At 36.0% G+C, this 26,421-nt stretch overlaps 1 protein-coding gene across 3 annotated transcripts in view; it reads right to left on the reverse strand.

Moving 5' to 3' along the window:
- LOC138704605 (aminopeptidase N-like) overlaps positions 1 to 26,421 on the reverse strand; it is a 962,131-nt gene that overhangs the window by 557,884 nt on the left and 377,826 nt on the right. For all 3 annotated transcript variants that reach the window (XM_069832678.1, XM_069832676.1, XM_069832677.1), the window contains one exon: positions 19,325 to 19,373. The gene's annotated coding sequence lies outside the window, so the exon portion shown is untranslated. The remainder of the gene's footprint in view (positions 1 to 19,324; positions 19,374 to 26,421) is intronic.

Consider the following 26,421-nt stretch of genomic DNA (forward strand, 5'->3'; position numbering starts at 1 on the left):
AATACATTTTCTTAATGCACGAAAAAAGGGGTGAAGTTGGCCTTCATGTACTTCACTTGAATAACCGCTACTGCCATCTGGTAGTGCTATATCATTTAGAACAGGAAGATTATGCTGCCCGTCAGGCTCTGTGCCATGATCTACTTGGGGCTGTTGCTAATAAAAATCAAATAAACCATATCCTTTTATGTGACGAGGCTACATTTCAACTTGTGTCGTTTGAGTAGGCTTAACTGTAGAAAATGGGCCGACGAACAACCTACTGCTACATACGAATGGCAAAGGGATATATCCAGAATTACAACAACTCCTAGAACCACAGTTTATTCAGGATGGTGTTTTACACTCTGTTGTCTTTCAGCAAGATGGTTCTCCATCCCACTTCGCTATGGTTGAGTGTGACTATCGGAATGAAACCTTTCCGGATCAATGGATCGGCAGAGCTGCGCCAAGACTGTGGGCGCCACGTTCACCAGACTTAACTCTCACTTAATTTTTTTGCTTGGAGTTTTATGAAGTCCCATGTGTACAATACAAAGATTCGTGACCTTCCTCATTTACGACAACGCATTTACGAAGCAGTAGCAGCTATTACACCACACAAGCTTCATAATGCTTTAGAGCGATAGTGCAACGCTGGGAGGAGTGCTTCCAAATGGAAGGGAGACAGATTGAACTGTACTGGATATTGTACAGTAGTGGCGAAAAAACAGGACCGACCCTTGTATCTGATTTCAGGGCGTTGTTCACTCCAGACTGGTAACTAAGACTTTCGTGGTTCGAATCCTGCCTGGGAAGGAAACTTTTTTTGTTCCTTATTCAAATTTATTCCCAATACTTTTCGATTGTAGCGATATTTTACTACTTAATTAACTTATTATTCCCAGAACATGAATTTTACCAGCAATCGAAAAGTATTGGGAATAAATTTGAATAAGGAACAAAAAAAAGTTTCCTTCCCAGGCGGGATTCGAACCACGAAAGTCTTAGTTACCAGTCTATCGTGCTCTGAAATCAGCTACAAGTGTCGGTCCGGTTTTTTTTGCCACTACTGTACATAGACTTCTGACAAATAATATATGTAACAATAATTAACGTTGGACCATGCTTTCAACAAAATGGATCGAGACTTTTGGATCATCCGATATTATAAATACCGTTGTTGGTAAATGTGATAATTTATAGGCGTAAGATTTTGAAAATTGAGACAACAAACCTTGTGTGAGGTGAAATAGCTGAAATCGAAAATTATTGGGAATAAATTTGAATAAGGAACAAAAAAAAAAGTTTCCTTCCCAGGCAGGATTCGAACCACGAAAGTCTTAGTTACCAGTCTACCGTGCTCTGGAGTGAACATGGCTCTGAAATCAGCTACAAGGGTCGGTCCGATTTTTTTTGTCACTACTGTACATAGACTTCTGACAAATAACATATGTAACAATAATTAACGTTGGACCATGCTTTCAACAAAATGGATCGAGACTTTTGGATCACCCGATATTATAAATGCCGTTGTCGGTAAATGTGACATTTTATAGGCGTAAGATTTTGAAAATTGAGACAACAAACCTTGTGTGAGGTGAAATAGCTGCAATCGAAAATTATTGGGAATAAATTTGAATAAGGAACAAAAAAAACTTTCCTTCCCAGGCAGGATTCGAACCACGAAAGTCTTAGTTACCAGTCTATCGTGCTCTGGAGTGAACAAGGCTCTGAAATCAGCTACAATTGTCGGTCCGATTTTTTTTGCCACTACTGTACATAGACTTCTGACAAATAACATATGTAACAATAATTAACGTTGGACCATGCTTTCAACAAAATGGATCGAGACTTTTGGATCACCCGATATTATAAATGCCGTTGTCGGTAAATGTGATATTTTATAGGCGTAAGATTTTGAAAATTGAAACAACAAACCTTGTGTGAGGTGAAATAGCTGCCTTTTTCTCACGTCAAGACGAAGGCATCACCAATAATTTCCGAGATCTTGGTCAAGAAAGTATGAGGGGAGAATGGAAGGGAGACAGGACCGAGAAGAAAACATCGTGGGCGCTACAACCATAAAACGCCACATGCCTCACATAAAATTCAAGTCTCGGGGTGCTGGTAGCAGAGGAGAAGTCATATTTTATAGACGAATAGGTAGTCAGGAAAAAAATACACGCCTACAATTCAGACCGGGTGAAGAAAAAGGAAAAGAAAAAGGAAGAAAGCTCTTCCAAATGCAAAGGGGGAATTTAGCTTATCCACTCCCCACAAAAATCTGGCGCATTCACGCATTCAGATGTCTTTAGCAGTCCGGTCAAGTGACGCGGCAACGATAACAATGCTTGATGTTCCCACGTCGACAAAATAAGTCATCCTTCATGCCACGTGGAAGACAATGGACGTGGAAGTCAGGGGAAAAATCTTCGCCTCTAGTAGAGATAAATAGGTGAGGACGTTTTGAAGGGGAACGAAGGGAACGTTCCCCAAATGTGTGATAAATATTGGCTGCTTACGATGTTTTCTCTTACTTCATAAATAGACGGGTGGCTGTGTAAAATGCGTTAAGTCAAGAATTAGCGTAAAATATGATAGAAGAAAGTATGCGGAACGCGTGTGTATAGTAGTGTGCTAGGCCATACATACATACATACATACATACATACATACATACATACATACATACATGCATACATACATACTGTACATACATACGTACATACATACATACATATATACATACATACTGTACATACATACATACATACATACATACATACATACATACATACATGCATACATACATACATACTGTACATACATACATACATACATATATACATACATACTGTACATACATACATACATACATACATACATACATACATACATACTGTACATACATGCATACATACTGTACATACATGCATACATACATACATACTGTACATACATACATACATGCATACATACATACATACTGTACATACATACATACATACATATATACATACTGTACATACATACATACATACATACATACTGTACATACATACATACATACATACTGTACATACATACATATATACATACATACTGTACATACATACATACATACATACTGTACATACATACATACATACTGTACATACATACATACATACATACATACATACATACATACATACATACATACATACTGTACATACATACATACATACATACATACATACATACATACATACATACATACATACTGTACATACATACATACATACTGTACATACATACATACATACATACATACATACATACATACATACATACATACATACTGTACATACATACATACATACTGTACATACATACATACATACATACATACATACATACATACTGTACATACATACATACATACATACTGTACATACATACATACATACATACATACATACAGTCCTACACCTGTGGAGTAACGGTCAGCGCGTCTGGCTGCGAAACCAGGTGGCCCGGGTTCGAATCCCGGTCGGGGCAAGTTACCTGGTTGAGGTTTTTTCCGGGGTTTTACCTCAACCCAATACGAGAAAATGCTGGGTAACTTTCGGTGCTGGACCCCGGACTCATTTCACCGGCATTATCACCTTCATATCATTCAGACGCTAAATAACCTAGATGTTGATACAGCGTCGTAAAATAACCCAATAAAATAAATTAAAAAATACATACATACATACATACATACATACATACATACGGGCTATTCCATCTTAAATCGACCGAAATATAGAGAAAATTGACCTTGCAATTTTTAAATACAATGAAACTTTTTCTGTCCGTTGACAACTGTGATACAATGCTTTGTGCAAAGTTTGAGGCATCAGAACTTCATAGTGTTTAAATTAAAAATATTTAAATTGATCGTATTTTCATAAAATTAGCAACTTTAAACTGTTGTGGCTCCGAAACCCTTTCACCCAATTATCAAAATCATGGTTTATTTTGATGCTGAGAAATTATAGTTTATATTGACATGTGAACAGTTTTTCTTACTTTTTATGGAAATGGAGAAATTTAGATTTTTCTTCATTAAGACGCCTTTGCCCACGAAAAAATGATTTAAAAATATATGGTTAGATTCCGCATTGAAAGTACAAATAAACACATATTTTTTACTGGTGCACCGTTGATAAGAAAGTATTGAAAATATCAAATAAAGAAAATAAATAGTACGCGCGTGAACTAACCAGCTGAATGTAGGTAGTCGAGACAAGCAAGGCCAGGAGACAAACACCTGATGTGTCGTCTAGCAGTCATGGCTGGGCTAGCTTTATCACAAGTTTTCATAAACACAGGAGTAAACTGACGCCCAATGCTCGCTTATCTTCAGCTCTCGGCCAGTGTGTGGGGTACTGCGCCGTTCAAGTCTACGCGTGTGAAAATAATTTATTTAATAGGTACCCTCGAAACTTATTGCCGAGCCACTAAGCAAACAATACCGAATCCCTCTTAATAATGCAAGGTTTTTTCTCAATATTTTTTACATTTTTACAAATGGGTAAAAAGCCTAAAAGTAAGTAAAATCAGATTATCTGTCTCTCTGTATGCAATAAAAATAAGTATTACTTCTTATCATAACTTACTAAATGTCAGCTTCAAAATGAGCTAAATTTGTCGCTCAATAGTACGAAAACCGTTTGACTTTCGATAGTATATTTTTGAAAATGACCCTCCACAGCACCTTGTATAATTAGGGAAAAAATTAGTGTTTTTTACTGATCGATTTCATATGGAATAGCACATACATACATACATACATACATACATACATACATACATACATACATACATACATACATACATACATACATACATACATACTACATACGTGTTCTGTCCAAGGGCAGGTTTTTCACTACAAACCCAGCTTTCTCCAATCGTTCCTATTTTTTGCCTTCCTCTTCATTTCCTCATATGATCCATATATCTTAATGTCGTCTATGATCTGATATCTTCTTCTGCCCAGAACTCTTCTCCCGTTCACCATTCCCTCCAGTGCATCCTTCAGTAGGTAGTTTCTTCTCAGCCAGTGACCCAACCAATTCCTCTTTCTCTTTCTGATCAGTTTCAGCATCAATCTTTCTTCACCCACTCTTCCCAATACAGTTTCGTTTCTTACTCTGTCCACTTCATACGATCCGTTCTTCTCATACCTATATTTCAAATGCTTAGGGACAATTACTGACCCAACAACAAATTAAGTAACAATTAACAAGGCAGTCAACAACAAATTAAGTAACAATTAACAAGGCAGTCAACAACAAATTAAGTAACAATTAAAAAGGCAGTCAACAACAAATTAAGTAACAATTAACAAGGCAGTCAACAACAAATTAAGTAACAATTAACAAAGCAGTCAACAACAAATTAAGTAACAATTAACAAGGCAGTCAACAACAAATTAAGTAACAATTAAAAAGGCAGTCAACAACAAATTAAGTAACAATTAACAAGGCAGTCAACAACAAATTAAGTAACAATTAAAAAGGCAGTCAACAACAAATTAAGTAACAATTAACAAGGCAGTCAACAACAAATTAAGTAACAATTAACAAGGCAGTCAACAACAAATTAAGCAACAATTAACAAGGCAGTCAACAACAAATTAAGTAACAATTAACAAGGCAGTCAACAACAAATTAAGCAACAATTAACAAGGCAGTCAACAACAAATTAAGTAACAATTAAAAAGGCAGTCAACAACAAATTAAGTAACAATTAACAAGGCAGTCAACAACAAATTAAGTAACAATTAACAAAGCAGTCAACAACAAATTAAGTAACAATTAACAAAGCAGTCAATAATTTTTCTCATCAAGCTGCGAGTACAACATGATCAAACTTCAGAATACTTTATCCTGGACTATATTGTATTTAAATTGTGAACTTATGGCAGAGAAATGAAGTTATCATAAGGAAATGTTTCTATCATCATAATCATCATAATTTCAATGGAATTTTATTGGATTCGTTGGTATTTAAATCCGGACCTCGAGCTTAGAAATCCGACGCGACATCCGTTGGGATAAAAGTGTGCCCATGGCATGTATGTACAGTATGATACAGTTTATTCCTTCGTTGTTCATACTAGATTATCACATGGACTTTGAAACAGGGGGATATAAATTACGTAACACGAAGCGGCTTTAATCAAGTTAGAAATTTAATATGTGCGAAGTTGAGCATTCTCCATCATCGCGCTACATTATATGATATCGATATCATACAGATCGGATATCCATTTCACTGCCACCTCTCTGTTAGTCTTCGTCTGCGATTCTTGTTTGTTTTACAAAATATAATCCCTGAAAACTGAAATATAAAGTTTGTTACTGGCCGCGTGCGATTTATTTTGCAAACAAAGAGAAGCGCAGAATCCAATAAGCTTATTTGCTTCGTTATAGAATATGTCAGGGAGTTGAAAGCTTGTAAGAGAGGATTTGCATTGAAAACTGGAAAACACAGTACACATGGATTTAATAACTCGAAACAAGATTCAAAATCTAAAAACGAAAGTACCAATGAGTAAGTTTCTAAAATTTTATTTATTTATTTTATTTATTTAATAATAACATATACATAAAAACGTTACATTAAAATACCCCGAAAGAGCAAAGCTCGTGTTCGGGGACAGTTCCGTTACATAGATACACATACTTTGTAGACAAAATACTTAAGAAAAAAGCTCACATAAAGATTGTAATAAAATTAGTAAATAATAATACTAATAATAACTGAGTGAAAAAAGAGACGATGTTTAGATTGATGGATTAATATTAAATTATTATTAGTAGTATAATTAGTGCAGGTCATGTTGATATAGTAGCCAAGATAAAATAGAAAAATACACTTAGGATAGAAATAAACTTGTTTTACACTACATGGTACATAATATATATACAGGGAAGTCTGTCATATAAATTTTTTAATTCTGGATCTGAAAATTTCATTGCTTAAAGTAGTCAATTCTGGATGAAATTTTATTATCGAATTACATAGCCGTGGACCATAATTTGTACTGTGTAGTAAAGGAGCAGATGTGAAATATTTAGTTCAACTAATTTAAGAATTTCATTTCGTCTTGTATTATGAGCATGTGGCTGAGCTACAAATTTCGTTCTATTTTTATGATAGAATTTCATTAAAGAGTATTTATAAATTTGGTCAATTCTAAAAACATTCAATTCAGAATGGATCAAATTTGTTGGATAATCCAGTCGCCTTTTAAAACAAATTTTGATTATACGTTTTTGCAACATAATTAGAGGAAAAAGAGCAGTTTTTGTAATGCCTCCCCATCCAATTATACCATATTGGATAACAGATTCAACTATAGCCAAATAAACCAAACGTAATACATGAGTAGGCAAGTAATGGCGAAGGTTTACAAATTTGTAAATTGTTTTACGTATCCTGTTACATAAAAAGGTGATTTGTCTATCCCATTTCAAGTGCTGATCAACAATAATTCCAAGGTATTTCACATCTACAGTAACCGTGTAATTTCTTCGAAGTTTAGGAAATATTTCCACTCTAATATCCCTCTAGCGGAGCAGGACAAAACCGCAGACTTCGGCTTTTACTATCTGAAAAGCGGCAGCCCAAAAAACCGCACACTTTATACTTGAAATTCGACCACTAAAAAGATGAGAGATTCGTAGGATTTCTCTGATTGCATGGAACGTTTAAATGGTTGGTGATTGTGTGACATTTTAGGCTTGGGTGTTTGTAGGTCAGCCGTGGCGAAAACGTAACTCACGAGCACATTGTGGCTCGCAGTGATAGCTGTGCATTTCCCTTGCTTCGTACCTCCCACAATCCCCATCCTCTCACTTACTGGATTCAAACTCCGTTCCATTTGTATTTGTCTCTGACCTGCGAGTGGCGGATGTCTGTCTCGAAACCATGTACCTCTACGAAAACGAGAGTTTCAAGTAGGATGGGAGGACGCATTTTTTTTGCTGACAATATGATGAGAATATTAAATGTATGATTTGTTCACAAGTATTACGAGGAAAACGGTTGTATAACATAAAACGGCATTATAAGTTACTACATGTTACTGATGAAACATTAAAAGGTTTTTATTATTATTATTATTATTATTATTATTATTATTATTATTATTATTATTATTATTATTATTATCATCATCATCATCATCATCTCTGTACGTCGATACTTTTTTTTTCAGCAGATGTACGAACAATGCGGTTAGATCTTCAATTTAAACTCACAGATTTACAGTGTGATGTTAAATGAAAGCTAGATATAAGGACTTGACAAATGTTCAAACTTTCAAATCTTTGCCAAAAAATAAATATCCGAAGCTTCGTTCTAGGCTTGCTCTGTTGAAGTCATGTTCACTACAACTTACGTTTGTGAAAAATTATTTTCAACAATGGAAATAGTAAAAACCAAATTTAGATCACGACTGACAGACAAATACCTTCATGATCAACTACTACTGGCAGTAAGTGACATAATTCCTGATTTTGAAACTCTGTCGCAGAGACATTCTGAAGACAATTAATTTTAGGTTGTGATAATGTGTCCTATGTTTTCTTGTTCGTTTCTTTCTTCGTTGCACGTACTAAACATTAGTTTGCAGCCTTGTACTGTATAAAATTATATTTAAATGCTAGACGTAAGGAAAACGAAAATCCGTTAATAAGTCAGACAGTTGCTTCACTTCCCCTTCGAGTGTCCGCCTCCCTCCATAGGTGCTATGCACGTTGCAGGTTACACAGTGGCTCGTCGCACGATCACATTTTCGCCACGGTTGTTGTAGGTTATGATGTGTGCGAAATACGAGCAATGGAAAAGGTGTAGCTAATCTTAGAGAAATTTTCTTTAATTAGTTTCAAATAATCATAGTTCACCGTTTGATAAGAATTATCTTAGCATAATCACCAGGGAGCGAAACTTGTTGCCCGTTGAAACATGTTTACTGTTACTTTACTGTAGATACGGGTTTGTTTACTTGTGACTAGTTATGGCCAGCGGTGAAGAGGGATAGGTAGAGACCACAGATATCAACATAATGATGAAGCGTAGAATGAATATAGTAATTTCTAACAATGTAGGGGAGTTGGTAGGCAAATTAATTAACCATTCAGTTTGGACTTAAGACTGAAATATAAGAATTATTCAAGCATGTTAGTAAACTGGTGATTCAGAAAATTGAAAAATACGAGTTACATGATTCATATTCATTGTATGTAAATTTAAATGAGTTATTCAACCCAGCAAATATTGTACAGATAAATGCTGTTAATAGCCTACGAAATGGAAATATGAAAATTGGAAATTTATCCTTTGAATAGGTGGAAAAATTAAAATATCTTGGAGCAACAGTAACAGAAATGTAAATGATACTCGGGAGGAAATTAAATGTAGAATAAATATGGGAAATGCATGTTATTATTCGGTTGAGAAGCTTTTATCATCCAGTCTGCTGTCAAAAAATCTAAAAGTTAGAATTTATAAAACAATTATATTACCGGTTCTTCTGTATGGATATGAAACTTGGACTCTCACTTTGAGAGAGGAACAGAGCTTAAGGGTGTTTGAGAATAAGGTACTTAGGAAAATATTTGGGGCTAAGAGGGAGAATGGAGAAAGTTACACAACACAGAACTGCATGCATTTAATTCTTAACCTGACATAATTAAGAACATTAAATCAAGACGTTTGAGATGGGCAAGGCATATAGCACGTATGGGCAAATCTAGAAATGCATATAGAGTGTTAGTTGGGAGGCGGAGGGAAAAATACTTTTGAGGAGGTCGAGATTTAGATGGGAGGATAATATTAAAATGAATTTGAGGGAGGTGGAATATGATGATAAAGATTGGATTAATCTTGCTCAGGACATGGACCGATGGCGAGCTTATGTGAAGGCGGCAATGAACCTCCGGGTTCCTTAAAAGTCATAAGTAAGTAGTGTTAATGCACCCACAGAAAGGGTTAAAACAATGATTTACTTCAAGGATATAAAAAGTACTGATTGCAGTGTAGCATTTCTCACTTTCAAAGAAATAGTTTTGAAAGAATCATCCAACACTTTCAATGTTAAAGTTAACGTAATTGGGGCTTTACGAGCTCTCATGTTGAATTACCCTGAATTTATATCTGCTGTGTCGAAATGTGTCTGGGTTCCTTTGGATCTGTTGAATAAATTGATGTATGAAACCATTTTTTATCATTTTTGATACCTAATGCGTAATATAGGGTTATTATTTTTTTCACGTTAAACTCACTTTCCAACTTATACGAAATTATTCCTATTATCTTACAATTACTTAGCAATAAAACGCGAAATATAATATTTTATCAAACTTTTTTTGAAGTCAGTACAGAATTATGTGGTCTCTAGCCCATGATGATGTAAGTTACTCGTCGCAGTTGATAAAGCGTCGTAAAATAAGTAATTAAAAAAGTTACTCGTAAGCAAGTAAATAGCGAACAACTAAGGCACAGTAGTTCAACGGGGTACGACCCACGCCCCCTTCTATTGTACACAATGGGGGGGGGGACTCTAGAACACAGTTAACCTGAAACTATTTGCCTCTCTCTCTTCGGGCAACAAGTTTCGCTCCCTGATAATCACAAAAGAAAGAATTGAATTTTTAATGAACATCATAGCCACTCAAGAAAATATATGCAGCTTTTGCTACTCAAACTACTACTAATATTCTGAATGTAATGCATGTACGATTATAGTCAAACGTCTTTTTTTTTTTTTTCCCCCCCAATAACGATAAGTTGAGGGTTGCTAAGCAACAAGATGTGAGTAGAGTATTACAGAAATGGCAACGAACGTTTTTCCCCGATAAGTGCCCACTTAAAAGTTCGACGTTGAAACCGCAAGGATATGACGAGAAAAATAAAATGGAATGGAAAACAGAATTTAAGTACTACATAGTTTTTGTAGCAGTCAAATTGCAGCAACTTGAAACTCCTAACAAAACAAAGTGTTTTACAAATTGTTTCATATTTATTTTATTGTCACTCAAGAAGCATAAAACATCAATATACTCTACAATTCCAATTCTATATAAAATCCTTCACAGAAAGAGTCAACGTGTTTCCGATTTTTAAGATCGCAACTATGCAGACGAGGTATGAAAATACCCATAAACACGATAGTACCACAAATAAGTGTGCAACATTAAGGCTAGTTCACAATAAACCGGGAACGGAAACGACAGCGAGAACGGAAATACATTTATTTTGACAATATTTCCGTTCTCGTTCTCGTTGTATTTTCCGTTCCCGATTTATTGTGAACCAGCCTTTATACAGTGTGTAAATGGTCCAAAGTAACCCCAAGATGGATGCGTGAAACTAATTACCCTGGTACTCCAAAACTTTTGGTGTGGTATAAAATACTTCGTGATATGATTGTGGAACCATATTCCTTTGATGAAACTGTAAACCAACACACGTATGGGGAATTGCTGCCGAGCACTGTAATGGAGTTCCTGTATGGCCTGCCACTGAACAAACGAATAAGAATGTGGTTTCAACAAGATGAGACCAGAGTACATTATGCGCCAACAGATCGCCAGACTCTAAATGAGATGTTCGGTGTGCACTGGATTGGACGAGGTGGACCTCAGTCATGGCCTCCACGGTCACCAGACCTCACACCCCTTGATTTCTATGGGAATTTGTGAAACAACACGTTTTTCAGACAGAGCCTACATCTATAAATGACTTGAAACAAAGAATCATCTATGTTATCCAGCACATCTCACCTGCAACACTTTTAAACGTGACAGAAGAATGCCAGGATCCAGTTAGGCACTGTCTTCAAGTGTCCGCCAAGCTAGCTCTATGGTAGCGTGTCTGCCTCCAGACTAGCCGGCCCGGGTTCGATTCCCGGCGGGGTCAGAAATTTTCATGTAAAATTTCTACCTCGGGACTAGGAGAGATGGCGGTGCACAACTTCTAATCACTAGATTGTGCAACAATATGCCTGGGTTAAATCCTAAATCTCGCCCCAGTGCATATGAAGAGAAGGCATATGTCACTGTTGATAGTGATTCGTCCGTCGGATGGGGACGTTAAGCCTGGCGGCCCCTTGGTGCTACTCGACAGGGGTAGGCTACGTGCCGGCACCGGGTTTCCCCTTCAGCCTTCCTCCTCATCATCATCATCGTCACTCATTCCAGACACTTACACGAACACTTACACATACACTCACCCTCGTACACGACATAACTCTCCACAGATACATATCATGTACAGTGTGACCCGCCGAAGGGGTGTACAACTAGAAATTGGGTCACAGTTCTGCCATCTATCCGCAATATGCTGAACCCGAATCACGCATGTGAAGTGGGTGGGCATTGGACACACACACACACACAGTCTTCAAGTAAATGGAGCACATTTTGAACATTTGCAATAGTGAACATACTGTATGCAATTTTGTATTTTCAATTAGAGTAATTTTTCCAATTTACCAATTGACTTCTGCGTCACCACGGTACTACACCTGCTACATCCTCGGTCGAGTAGTAGGTTATTTTACGACGCTTTATCAACAGCTTAGGTTATTTAGCGTCTGAATGAGATGAAGGTGATAATGCCGGTGAAATGAGTCCGGGGTCCAACACCGAAAGTTACCCAGCATTTGCTCATATTGGGTTGAGGGAAAACCCCGGAAAAAACCTCAACTAGGTAACTTGCCCCCATCGGGATTCGAACCCGGGCCACCTAGTTTCGCGGCTAGACGCGCTAACCGTTACTCCACAGGTGTGTACTCCTCGATCGATCTTAAAGTATTGAAAGATGGTAAATGAAGTTGAATTTACATTAAGGCGAAATGAATCCGAGATCCAACGCCAAAAGTTATCCAGCAATTCTGCTTCAATCGATCGAAGGGGAAAACCTCGGAAAAAATCCCAACCATGTAACTTGTCCCAGCCAGGATTTGAATCCGCGGAAGCTCGTTTCACGGTCAAACATGCTAACCGTTATTGCACAGCGGCAAACAAATTGGTTGTCGGTACTGGATGTCTTTACTGGTTCATAATAAAATTTATGCACCCCTGTTATAACGGATCGTCGCACCTTTCTCATATCTAGCGTGTGATTTATCACACAAACTGACCGCACCACATCGCTAATTAAATTGCATTGGTTTTAGTTGATTTGCTTTACAGAGCAAACAAACACCCAATCAATTAAAACCGTCAACAGGGGAAATCTTGAAGAGGGAGGTTCAGCTTCCTCATTATCAGATTTTTGTCCACACAACACGGGCTGATTGATTCATTATTGCGTAACACCATCACGTCAAGTGCTGTGCCACCACCAGAGAGTATTTCATTGTGAAATACAAATTTATTTGTCCGCAAAAGCAAAAAGGATGTAGGCCTAATAATTTTATTTCCAAACACCATGTAGGTCTACCAAAATTAGTTGGCCGATTTCAACAGATTTCCAAGTTAGAATATTTGAGAGAGAATTGTTAACGTGTGCGAAAAAATGTACAGTTTATTGCATTTTGCTCCAGACAGAATATGGCCCCACATTTCAACGTTACCTAGTTACCAGTAAGGAGTTAATAAACTACAGGTTAGTTAAAAGTCCCGCACCACCTAAATAACTTTTGAAGCATATGGTTCAGTGACATGAAACTTGGTATGTGGGGATAACCATATACTAAGAACTCAATAATGGTATTACCGAATTTTTTCTACTTCCGGTTTAACCGGAAGTAACTCCAACACTCTTATTTTAAATGGAACACCCAATATACATTTTCTTTTTGAATGGTGATCATTAAGAGCTTTTCAAAAATTATCCAAACTTGATACTTCTGTAGAAATTCAGTGTTGCTTAGTCAAGAAAACAGAAAAGTGTATCGAATATTAAAATAATAAACGCACCACCTAAATAACTTTTGAAGCATACGGTTCAGTGATATGAAACTTGGTACGTGAGTATAACCATATACTAAGAACTCAAAAATGGTATTACCGAGTTTTTTCTACTTCCGGTTTAACCGGAAGTAATTCCAACTCTCTTATTTTAAATGGAACACCCAATATATTTGTTTATTTTTAATAAAGCTCATAAAGAGCTTTTCAAAAAGTACCCACACTTGATACTTCTGTACAAATTCAGTGTTGCTAAATAAAAATGGAAGTGGTGCAAGATATTCCGAAAGCCTGGTTAAATCATTCCTTATGATCGAGTGACACATTGTAAAGCAGCTGAGGGCTACCAATTTTGACACATAATTTAGAAGGTGAGCTAGCTTTGTTTTGTTTTTGTTAAGGAAGGAGTATTTTATTATTTTAATATTCGATACACTTTTATGTTTTCTTGACTTAGCAATACTGAATTTGTACAGAATTATCAATTGTGGGTACTTTTTAAAAAGCTCTTAATGAGCACTATTCAAAAATAAAAAAAATATATAGGAGTTCCATTTAAAATAAGAGAGTTGGAGTTACTTCCGGTTAAACCGGAAGTAGAAAAAACTCGGTATTACCATTATTGAGTTCTTAGCATATGGTTATCCTCACATACCAAGTTTCATATCACTGAACCGTATGCTTCAGAAGTTATTTAGATAGTGCATTTATTACTTTGATTTTTATTGTACTTGTAAATTTAATATTAATTGCAATTATAATTGCAATTGTATTCTTAATATTGTAGTTGTAATCCCCTGGTAGAGGGGAAGAGAAGGCCTGATGGCCTTATCTCTACCAGGTTAAATAAATAAATAAATAAATAAATAAATAAATAAATAAATAAATAAATAAATAAATATTTTAATATTCCATACACTTTTCCGTTTCCTTGACTTAGTAACACTGAATTTGTACAGAAGTATCAAGTGTGGGTAATTTTTGTAAAGTTCGTAATGAGTACTATTCAAAAATAAAATAATATATTGGGTGTTCCATTTAAAATAGGAGAGTTGCAGTAACTTCCGGTCAAACCGGAAGTAGAAAGAACTCGGTAATACCATTATTGAGTTCTTACCAAGTTTCATGTCACTGAACCGTATGCTTCAAAAGTTATTTAGGTGGTGCGGAACTTTTAACTAACCCTGTATAATACTGGGTGTTCAGTTCAAAATGTGTCTTGGCTCGCTGTATGCCGTCATGTGGCTAGCTGATGAGCCTAGAGAATTCAGTCTGCCTACACTTCCGCAGCTCAGGTGTATAATCTAAGAGGCAGAGAAGTTGGCTAGCAAGTACGGCGTTCATTCTGAAGATTACGTGCCGATACATACGGTAACGCCGGTAGTGGCAGGAATGTGAACTGTTTGGAAATACGTACTGTCGGGATATGGGGAGAGGGTTAAGACGATTACTTACGTATTTGTTGACATTAACTTCGACGGTCAACATGGACACGGAGCATTTGATTTGTGTTATGGAATGTTACCGTACGCAACCGATGATAACAAATACCCTGCGTACGACTTGCCGGCGCAAAACACAGTTTGAAAGAGGTTATGGTAGCACACAGACCGTACAGACCGCCATCTGTTGCTACGACGTTCAAGTTATACCGTACACGTTCTCAAGTTCAGATTGAAGAACGCCTTAAATAATATGCAACTTCTCTAACATATAAACTGAAACTCGCTTCAAATCGGTGACCCAACAACAGTGACGTCATGACACACTTTGAAATGAACACCCAGTATTATCTATACAAATCTGGCATTTCAGGTATAGCTCCCTGTAAAGCCGACTTGAATAATTTCAAGGGAAAAATTGTTCCCGGGGCCGGGCATCGAACATGAGACCTTTGGCTGAGCGTGCCAACGTTCTACCGACTGAGCTACACACGTTAATGTTCGTTAACAGAAAACCAAATTTAAGTCACACAGAAAGTATGCACTCGATGTTGGGTCTCTAACGTATTGTCAATCCACTTGAGCTATACTTGTTTTTTTGAAAGATGGGACATGACAGGAGAGTTGCGATCGGAAAAACAACTGAATGTCACATAGCGTGGTAGGCCTGTTGCTATGGTAACAACGATTGAGTTGCCAAACTTACCGTTCCCACGTGGCGAGTGATTAATAGCTTTCTTGGCGACATTTATTGTGCACACAATGTTAGCATTGGTAGGTTTCGTGTTTGATTCTCTGTCGATTTTTGTATTGTTTTCTTACCTTCGCGTAAATTGTCAATGAATGTTTTAACGTCAGCCATCTTAACGACAATTGCTAGCTCCCATCAGCTGACAGCGTGATAGTCCATATTGGCAACATGGCACTGTAGTTCCAAGCTCGGCCGCTTAACTGTCATGACCCATCTTTCAAAAAACAAGTATATATGGATAAAAAGGGAATAATTGAGGTGGGGTCTGATAGAGTTCCTGGGTAGCTCAGTCGGTAGAGCGTTGGCGCGCTTAGCTTAAGGCCCCGGATTCGATGCCCGGCCCCGACACATTTTTTTCGTTGAAATATTCATAATAGTATCTACTTCTCTTATCTGGGAAGCCAAAATCTCCACTTTGAGATATGCTGAGATGAATGTTTCACTTCATACACAGTTTTATGACTTATTTCCTTTGAATATCGAAAATTATACGAAACTATCCATTCCTGAAATCCTGGAGTTTCAACATAAAAAAACATGCACAAAATCCTAAATAAGAATCAATCTTAACCTAAAAATTCATGTTTTGGTGGTTACTTCCTTTTGCCTTCTGTCGCAAAATTGTTGCCAAAGTAGGCAATTATTTGACATAATTATCTATTTCGTGTCATTTTATATATTCGAGTTCTCTTTCAGGGGGCGAGCTAAAGTTTCTCTGTATATTTTATATTTTATGCTACAATTATTAGCAAAATTAAATAAATAAATAAATAAATAAATAAATAAATAAATAAATAAATAAATAAATAAATAAATAAATAAATAAATAAATAAATAAATAAATAAATAAATAAATAAATATTCCTATAACCTAAAGTAAAACACATGTTTCTAAGAATTTTTACACTGCGACGTATTATAAATATTTTATAACACGCTCCTGAAAACGTCAATATAAAAATGGCGACCACAATAACAATGTTTATTGATTTGACGTCGCTATAATATGGTTACTAAGAAACGATAACGTGGCATCTTGAATTATATGAGTACAATGCAGAGTCCTGGTTCTGACGAACTTCTGCATGCTGTATTAGAGTGACTATAAGGTTTAGAAATACCAAAATAACACACGATATGTTCTGAACAATGCAATTTATTGAGATAATATAATTTTAAATGATATCCTCGGTGTCTTATGATCTGTTGCATCCTTACCCTGAAATTATTCATGTCACATTGGTTCTGACGAGTTTGATATTTCTACCTTGGAGATTCGGTTTTGATCCCTTTTCTTTAATGGCAGAAAAAGAGCTGATGTCAGTAAAAGAGGGCGTAGTATTTTTTGAAACATTTACCCATTTCCAGAGAGGTTACTTACTTACTGGCTTTTAAGGAACCTGGAGGTTCATTGCCGCCCTCACATAAGCCCAACATTGGTCCCTATCCCGAGCAAGATTAATCCATTCTCTATCATCATATCCCACCTCCCTCAAATCCATTTTAATATTACCTTCCCATCTATGTCTCGGCCTCCCTAAAGGTCTTTTTCCCTTCGGCCTCCCAACTAATACTCTATATGCATTTCTGGATTCGCCCATACGTGCTACATGTCCTGTCCATCTCAAACTTCTGGATTTAACGTTCCTAATTATGTCAGGTGAAGAATACAATGCGTGCAGTTCTGTGTTGTGTAAATTTCTCCATTCTCCTGTAACTTCATCCCTCTTAGCCCCAAATATTTTCCTAAGAACCTTATTCTCAAACACCCTTAACCTATGTTACTCTCTCAAAGGGAGAGTCCAAGTTTCACAACCATAAAAAATAATCGGTAATATAACTGTTTTATAAATTCTAACTTTCAGATTTTTTGGCAGCAGACTGGATGATAAAAGCTTCTCAACCGAATAATAACAGGCATTTCCCATATTTATTCTGTGTTTAATTTCCTCCCGAGTATCATTTATATTTGTTACTGTTGCTCCAAGATATTTGAACTTCTCCACCTCTTCAAAAGATAAATTTCCAATTTTTATATTTCCATTTCGTACAATATTCTCGTCACGAGACATAATCATATACTTTGTCTTTTCGGGATTTACTTCCAAACCTATCTCTTTACTTGCTTCCAGTAAAATTCTCGTGTTTTCCCTAATCCTTTGTGGATTTTCTCCTAACACATTGACGTCATCCGCATAGACAAAAAGCTGATGTAACCCGTTCAATTCCAAACCCTGTCTGTTATCCTGGACTTTCCTAATGGCATACTCTAGAGCAAAGTTTCTAGAGAAGTTATAAGTCTAAATATTAGACAGCGTGTACAATAATGAACAAAGATAAAAAATATTCTGGTGTTCGGTTAAAGAGGATTAAGCCTTTTTTTTTTTTGGTGAAAATTGAATTTTGTTCACCCTATGAATATACAAGTTAAATCCTACAAGTGGGTGTGCAAAAAACAAAATAATACTAGCATTTGATGTGATTTATTCGTGTAGAAAATTATTTGCAGTAAGGGTCCGAAGTATATTTTCATTTGCAAATGTAGTTTTCAGGTAGACTTGAATAATGTGAAGGGAAAAAATTGTTCCGGAGCCGGGTATCGATCCTGGGACCTTTAGCTGTATGCACCAACGCTCTAACCAAGCTACTCAGGAACTTCACCCGACACCGTCTCAATTTTCCCTTTATATCCACATAACTCGAGTGGGCTGACAATACGCCAGAAACCCTCATCGAGTGCACACAAACTCTGTGTGACTTGAATTGTGGTTTTCTGTTCACGTACCTACAGTGACGTATATATTATGCAAATCTGGCTTTCAGGTAAAGCTCCCTGTGAAGCAGACTTGAATAATTTCAAGAAAAACATTGTTCCGTGGCCGGGTATCGATCCCGAGACCTTTGGCTGAACGCACCAACGCTCTTACCAACTGAAATTATATTTTAATTTATCTCAAAACTTATTTTTATGACTTATCTCCTTTACCCAAACATCATCGAATTTTTCGATACCCTCACTGAAGTATTCCCCTTAAGATTCTAGTGGCTACAATACACGTATGTAATATGAAAAATATCATGGAAAAATTTAAATTTCCCTGTTTTAGTAGGAAACTATTGGTTCAAAATCAAAACTTTAAGGACTATTCCTTTCTCTGCTGGTAATGGTTAGTACATTTTTATCTACGTACCTGATGGATAGAGAGTAGGATTTCTGCGATGTGGTTGTCGGATCTCCACCTGCAACAACACAGAAAAACACAATGACAGCATGTGGAAATCATAGGAATAGAAGAAAAACAAAACCAAAAAAAAAAAAAAAAGAGAGAGAGAGAGAGAGGAAATAATTTCTTATTTCTTTCGCGGGAACTGAAATGAGGACTTCTATGCAAATCAAGCTTTCAGGTATGACTCCCTGTAAAGTCAATTTGAATAATTTCGAGGGAAAAATTGTTCCGGGGCCGGGCATCGAACCCGGGACCTTTGGTTAAACGTACCACCGCTCTCCCAACTGAGCTACCCGGGATCTCTACCCGACACCGATCCAATCTTTACCTCTATATCCACAGACCTCAAAGTGGGCTGACAAACCATCAAGCAACCAACATTGAGTGCACACTAACTCTGTGTGTCTTAAATTGTGGTTTTCTGTTACGTACAGTGACGTGTATTATGCAAATCAAGCTTTCAGGTATAGCTCCCTGTAAAGTTAATTTGAATAATTTCGAAGGAAAAATTGTGTCGGGTAGAGTTCCCGAGTAGCTCAGTTGGGAGAGCGTTGGTACGTTTAACCAAAGGTCCCGGGTTCGATGCCCGGCCCCGGAACAATTTTTCCCTCGAAATTATTCAAATTAACTTTACAGGGAGTTATACCTGAAAGCTTGATTTGCATAATACACGTCACTGTTCGTAACAGAAAACCGCAATTTAAGACACACAGAGTTAGTGTGCACTCAATGTTAGTTGCTTGATGGTTTGTCAGCCCACTTTGAGGTCTGTGGATATAGAGTGAGGACTTCTATGTATGTGATTGTATTCAATACAACTCGAAACATAACATATGAGTTTGCTATAATTCAAATGAAACTGTAATACAGCATGGATAAAACAAAGCTATATCGCCACAGTATATTTTGAGAAGCACTTCACTATGAATAAAAAGCAGCTCATCTGCGCCTCGCAGCCTGAACAGATCTTTTAGTTACGCGATTCACAGACATGAAGATGTCTGCTTTGAAACCTGAAATGGCATGTAAAAAATTTGATAGGAAATTTATAAAATCCCTTACAACACGTAAAACATCTTTATTCTTGGTATGTAATTAAGTTCATATATCTTAGATTTTGTTCGTGCCACAATGTCAAAATTACAATTTGTAACTAAACTTATTGTTAATAACATGTTTATTAACCCTTATATTGACAATGTAGTCTATAGGATACAATAGGTTAATAGGATATATGCTATAATTTTAATAGAAAAACATTGGTAGGAAAATTACAATTTCACAATACTATAATATTGTACAACATATAAAAATATGGACATTGCGATAGTTGTTTTCGTTACGGTCCGACAAGGTTTAATAAACTAGTGTGAGAAATGAAGCTTTGCCAAGTTAAGGGATAAATAACTAAAGTTTCCTCGTAATGTTGTCTTTCTTTTTTTTTTTTTTGTATAAACACTAAATAAATTTCTAAATTATAGACATCAGCTCAAAGAATTTTGAGTGACCACAGGGGTCCTGAATACAATAAACATGTACAATAATGTGATGTGATACATTAAAGAAAAAAGAAAGTTAATTATTGAAGGCAAATATAAGCTGATTAATTGAAATAGAGATGATGATGTAATATTTGAAGAGAATCCTTGATAATATTTATAAGAATAGACATTACATAATCAAAAGGAATGTGAAGTTCCTTAAGATAATTCCAAGTGAATTTTGTGATTGAACCTCTACTGCCAAACAGCAAACCAATGACGGACCATTGTTTAAGAGGGACGTTGTACTTTTGAGAAAGATACGGCAGACAAGGTTCATATATAGACTTCTTCTCAATATCAACCTCGGTGGCCTGATTTAGGTTTCTTTCGAAACGGATAGTAGGGTCAAGAACAAGAGCCCGTTTTAAGCGTCCGTTGATAGCAATAATGTCTGCCCGTCTAAAAGAACCATCTGATGATACACAATGTACTTCCTCATGAATCTCCCATTTATCTCTACAAAGAAATAAAACATTTTACAGGAGAAAACGTTTGTCCAAAGGGCTGGAGTCTGGAAGAGTACCCAAAACGCTCATTGCATTTCCGCGTTGAATAGCAATACTTAAGCTTTGACGCAAATAAGTAGTGCAACGGCGATCACCAGTAATGGAGATCAAAATTTGGCCGATTTGAGATACCAAAACTTCAGCGTCATGACTCCAAGGACCGAAGGTCTCCACAGCAAATGGGACAAAGATATAATTGTCTAAGAGATGAGCATATTTATTGACTTTCTTCTTCACGGCTAATTCAGCAGCAGATGCTGCGCGTCTGGAGGTATTCGGTAAGTGAGATGGAGCTAGAGTGTCAACGCAAGTGGAGTCCCAATGTCTTTCTTTAAGTTTGATCACATTTATAGTCTGTACATTTACATTTTATGTAGATGCACTACAACATATAAAAATATGGACATTGCGATAGTTGTTTTCGTTACGGTCCGACAAGGTTTAATAAACTAGTGTGAGAAATGAAACTTTGCCAATTTAAGGGATAAATAACTAAAAGTTTCCTTGTAATATTGTCTTTCTTTAAGTTTGATCACATTTATAGTCTGCACATTTACATTTTATGTAGATGCACTATTATTCACAGCTACTACATCTTGTAATAGTAATATGCGTTACAAGAGCGGTATGTTGAAGTTTTCATGTTCGAGGAAAAGTTTGAAAAAGCGAAACGTAGTTGAGCTTTTTTAATTTCCGAGAATTGAAAGAAAACATACCGCTCGTGTATCGTACATTATTTTGTGCGAAGATCGTTTATTACATACCTGAAAGAGGAATTTCTAATTAGTTGCAATGAAATCTACATCTTGGTTTCTGTTCAATGACGGCAAATTTGCAAAACAAAAATATCTATCTTCAACATTGTTGCTTTAAAATGTTTTCTGTGTTTACTATACTCCAGCAGGCCGTGATATACGTCTGTCTTTTTTTTCCACCAGTCTATAAATGCGAACTTAAAACAAACGGTAAGGTTATGTAATGATTTATTTTTCATTTCAATATTTTAACAATATTATTTATATAACATATTGCAATAATAACATCGGCAAGTTTGTTGATTTTTTTCACGGCTTCCTTAATGTTACTTGCATCACGAATGCAGTTACTTTAGTGGAGTTGTAGAGTTTACTTAATTTTTGCAAACATTTAAAAACAATAATTAACAGTGCAATTTAGGTGAAATTGCAGTGGTAAGTTTCTAATTTATAATTATTACTATACTGAACGTCTCTAAAAATAATATGTTAAATGCCTAAAGCAGTAAAATCAATATGTCACTTAAGCGGTAAGAAGAGGGAAACTGTTATGTGTGTTAGGTTGGGAATACTGAATGTGGAATTTTAGACTTTCCGCGGATTGGTTTTGTGCAGAAACCAAGCAAATACGCACGATCTCGCACAAAATTGTTTGTCGTTTCATTTAACATTATCTACACTCCCTTACACGTTCTTATCCATAATACTTGTCAACGTTTGTATCTCTGTGACGTAGAAGTCTGCCGTCTGGGATCGGAACCAGTGTTTGACAGCCGTCTGCAGCTCTCTGTTGATCCCACGGTATGACAAATGTGAGAATATGTTGAAAAATAGCTCAACAATTATTACTGTATCTATTCCAGTAAATCTTTCCATGAAATTTGTTTTCTTTCTGTAAACGACCCCAGGAAAATTACTTTCTGGACGACCCTCGTATTTGCGTTCGAGTGGCCAGAATTTGTACAAGCACTTGTTTTGACATTATTAACATAGTGGAAGGAAAAAATAAGTTTTTTTTTTTATCTGCTCCCATGAGAATGTTTGTTTGTATGAAGCAGGACAATGGTCAAGTGTTTGAGGGAATGAGTTATTACAGAAAAAAAAGTATACTTGTACTCATGTTCACAGAAACTTGGTTTCTTTCTCAATAAGAATCCAACAACGAAAGGCATATATACTAGTCTGGTTTCGTGAATCACCCTGTATAATTCAGCATGAATTCGAACCTGATAGCTAAAGACACACACACCCACAGTAAAGTAATACGCTTTTATGTGATCGAAGGTGCTTCCAAAAGGTGTGATCGTACAGTAAAGAACGACATAGGAAAGGCTGACCTCTACGTTCGAATATAAAATGTTACAAGGGGAGAAATAAAAACCAGAGAGAAGATAAAATTCTATCAGCAGAATGGAATTGAGTTCTGATCGATCAATATGCTATTCCAATATATACGACGGCTGGGGAGCGAGAAAGATGTGAACTTCACACTCTAGGCGAGTAACTAAATTTTCTATCATCCTGACAAGAAGATCGTCAGTTACAGCGTGTATTCCCTGGACGACGGTAAAAATTATTATTATAGGCATTGGCCTTCTGTGAAACCAGTACCTGAATGCTCAGGCAAGGTTTCATCTATTTTAATATGTAATAGTAATATGCGTTACAAGAGCGGTATGTTGAAGTTTTCATGTTCGAGGAAAAGTTTGAAAAAGCGAAACGTAGTTGAGCTTTTTTAATTTCCGAGAATTGAAAGAAAACATACCGCTCGTGTATCGTACATTATTTTGTGCGAAGATCGTTTATTGCATACCTGAAAGACGAATTTCTAATTAGTTGCAATGAAATCTCCATCTTGGTTTCTGTTCAATGACTGCAAATTTGTAAAACAAAAATATCTATCTTCAACATTGTTGCTTTAAAATGTTTTCTGTGTTTACTATACTCCAGCAGGCCGTGATATACGTCTGTCTTTTTTTTCCCCCCAGTCCATAAATGCGAACTTAAAACAAACGGTAAGGTTATGTAATGATTTATTTTTCATTTTAATATTTTAACAATATTATTTATATAACATATTGCAGTAATAACATAGGGATCTGGAATCTTGTTGATTTTTTCACGGCTTCCTTAATGTTACTTGCATCACGAATCCAGTAACTTTAGTGGAGTTATAGAGTTTACTTAATTTTTTGCAAATATTTAAAAAGAATAATTAACAGTGCAATTTAGGTGAAATTGCAGTGGTAAGTTTCCAATTTATAATTATTACTATATTGAACGTCTCTAAAAATAATATGTTAGAAACCTAAAGCAGTAAAATCAATATGTCACTTAAGCGGTAAGAAGAGGGAAATTGTTATGTGTGTTAGGTTGGTAATACTGAATGTGGTATTTTAGACTTACCGCGGATTGGTTTTGTGCGGAAACCAAGCAAATACGCACGATCTTGCACAAAAATAGTTAATAATAATTGAATCGGGGATTGCAGAAAGAGCACATGTCATGAAAACTAAATTTTTCAGTAGACACAAAAAACGGTATTACTGGTGGTAGACCACATCGTTGATGATAGTACAGAAGCCTAATAGATGTGTCGTTAACTATGTATGTCTGTTCTATGTGGTGTAAGAATATTTCTGCTACTGAACAAAGAAAACAATAAAAACGCAGACAACATCATATATTGGCACAGATACGTAGATGACATACTAATACTATACAGACAAAACAAAAGACAGATCCAAAACCTGCATCAACACGTAAACAAAATACACCCAAAGCTACATTACACATTAGAAATTGAAAACAACAAATCCATAAATTTTCTAGACATCACAATAACAAAAGTCGACAACAAACACACATTCAAAGTACTATATAGAAAACCCACAACAACAACAACAACACACATACACAACACATCCAACCACAAAACACAACACAAACAAGCTGCATTCCGAACAATGGTACACAGACTACTCAACATACCAATGAATCAACAGGATTACAAAGAAGAACTAAACACAATCAAATACATAGCACAAGAAAACGGATACAACCCTAACATAATAGGCAAAATAATACGTAAGATAAAACATAATCACAAAAAACATAAGAATACAACACAAACACAAGAACACAAAAAATACATCACACTAACATACGAAAACAAAAACACATAAAAATTGCAACCTCATTCAAGAAATTAAATTTAAACATCGCATACAGAACACATAATACTCTACAAAAACATCTCAACACACAAACAACTTAAACAAATACAACCACACAGGCGTATACAAATTAAAATGTAACACCTGCAACTACTACTACATAAGACAGACAGGCAGATGATTTCAAACACGTTACAAAGAACACATAACAGCCATAACAAAATTACAAAACACCTCCACATACACAGAACACATCACAAATGCTAACCACACCTACAGAGACATCAACACAGACATGGAAAAACTACACATCCAACCAAAAAGCCAGAAACTAAACACACTAGAACAATATGAAATATACAGACACACAAAAACACATCCCAACGAAATTCTCAACACGCAACTCAATTTCAGATCACACACACTCTTTGACTCTACATTACACCACACGAACACACCCTCATAGGAAACAAAACAAGAGGCGCCAAGACCAATAACGACCAGTTCTGAGGATAACCCATAATAGGTCGAAACATGTAAACCAGGTACGATAGAATTTAACACAAGAAAGTCATATAATACATATTCCGAAGTTTTTTTTTTCACTTCTTTCTATTTTGTCTGCAATTGTTTAGTCAAAAGTATCCTCAAATTGATGTACAGAAGCATTAAAATTTCCCTTTATTCAATTTACATACAGTGTCAACACAAGAGGTAATTTTTACAAAAGAATAGTTTATAAATGTAAAAAAAAAAATGATTTTGTACGTACTGAGACCTGGAAATCCAAAAATGGAGACTCATTGGCACATTGAAAGGCATAGTATTTGAAAACATGTTCAAAATATTCATTATTTGATACCCTACAACTTTTGTATAATTAGCTTCTTCATAAAATTAGAAATAAGAAAGTTACAAGCATTGTTCCATACTTCTTACTCGCCCTGTATAAATCTATTAACTTCCGTCAATAAAAGCGTAAACTATCATTGTCAATTATTGACGATATCTGGACACAATGAAAACCAATCTCACTGTGTGAACAAATGTTTTCAGCTCAGAGAATGCTTTCCCTCGCCA

The sequence above is a fragment of the Periplaneta americana genome, chromosome 8 (genome assembly GCF_040183065.1).
Source record: "Periplaneta americana isolate PAMFEO1 chromosome 8, P.americana_PAMFEO1_priV1, whole genome shotgun sequence".
Taxonomy (NCBI): Eukaryota; Metazoa; Arthropoda; class Insecta; order Blattodea; family Blattidae; genus Periplaneta; species Periplaneta americana.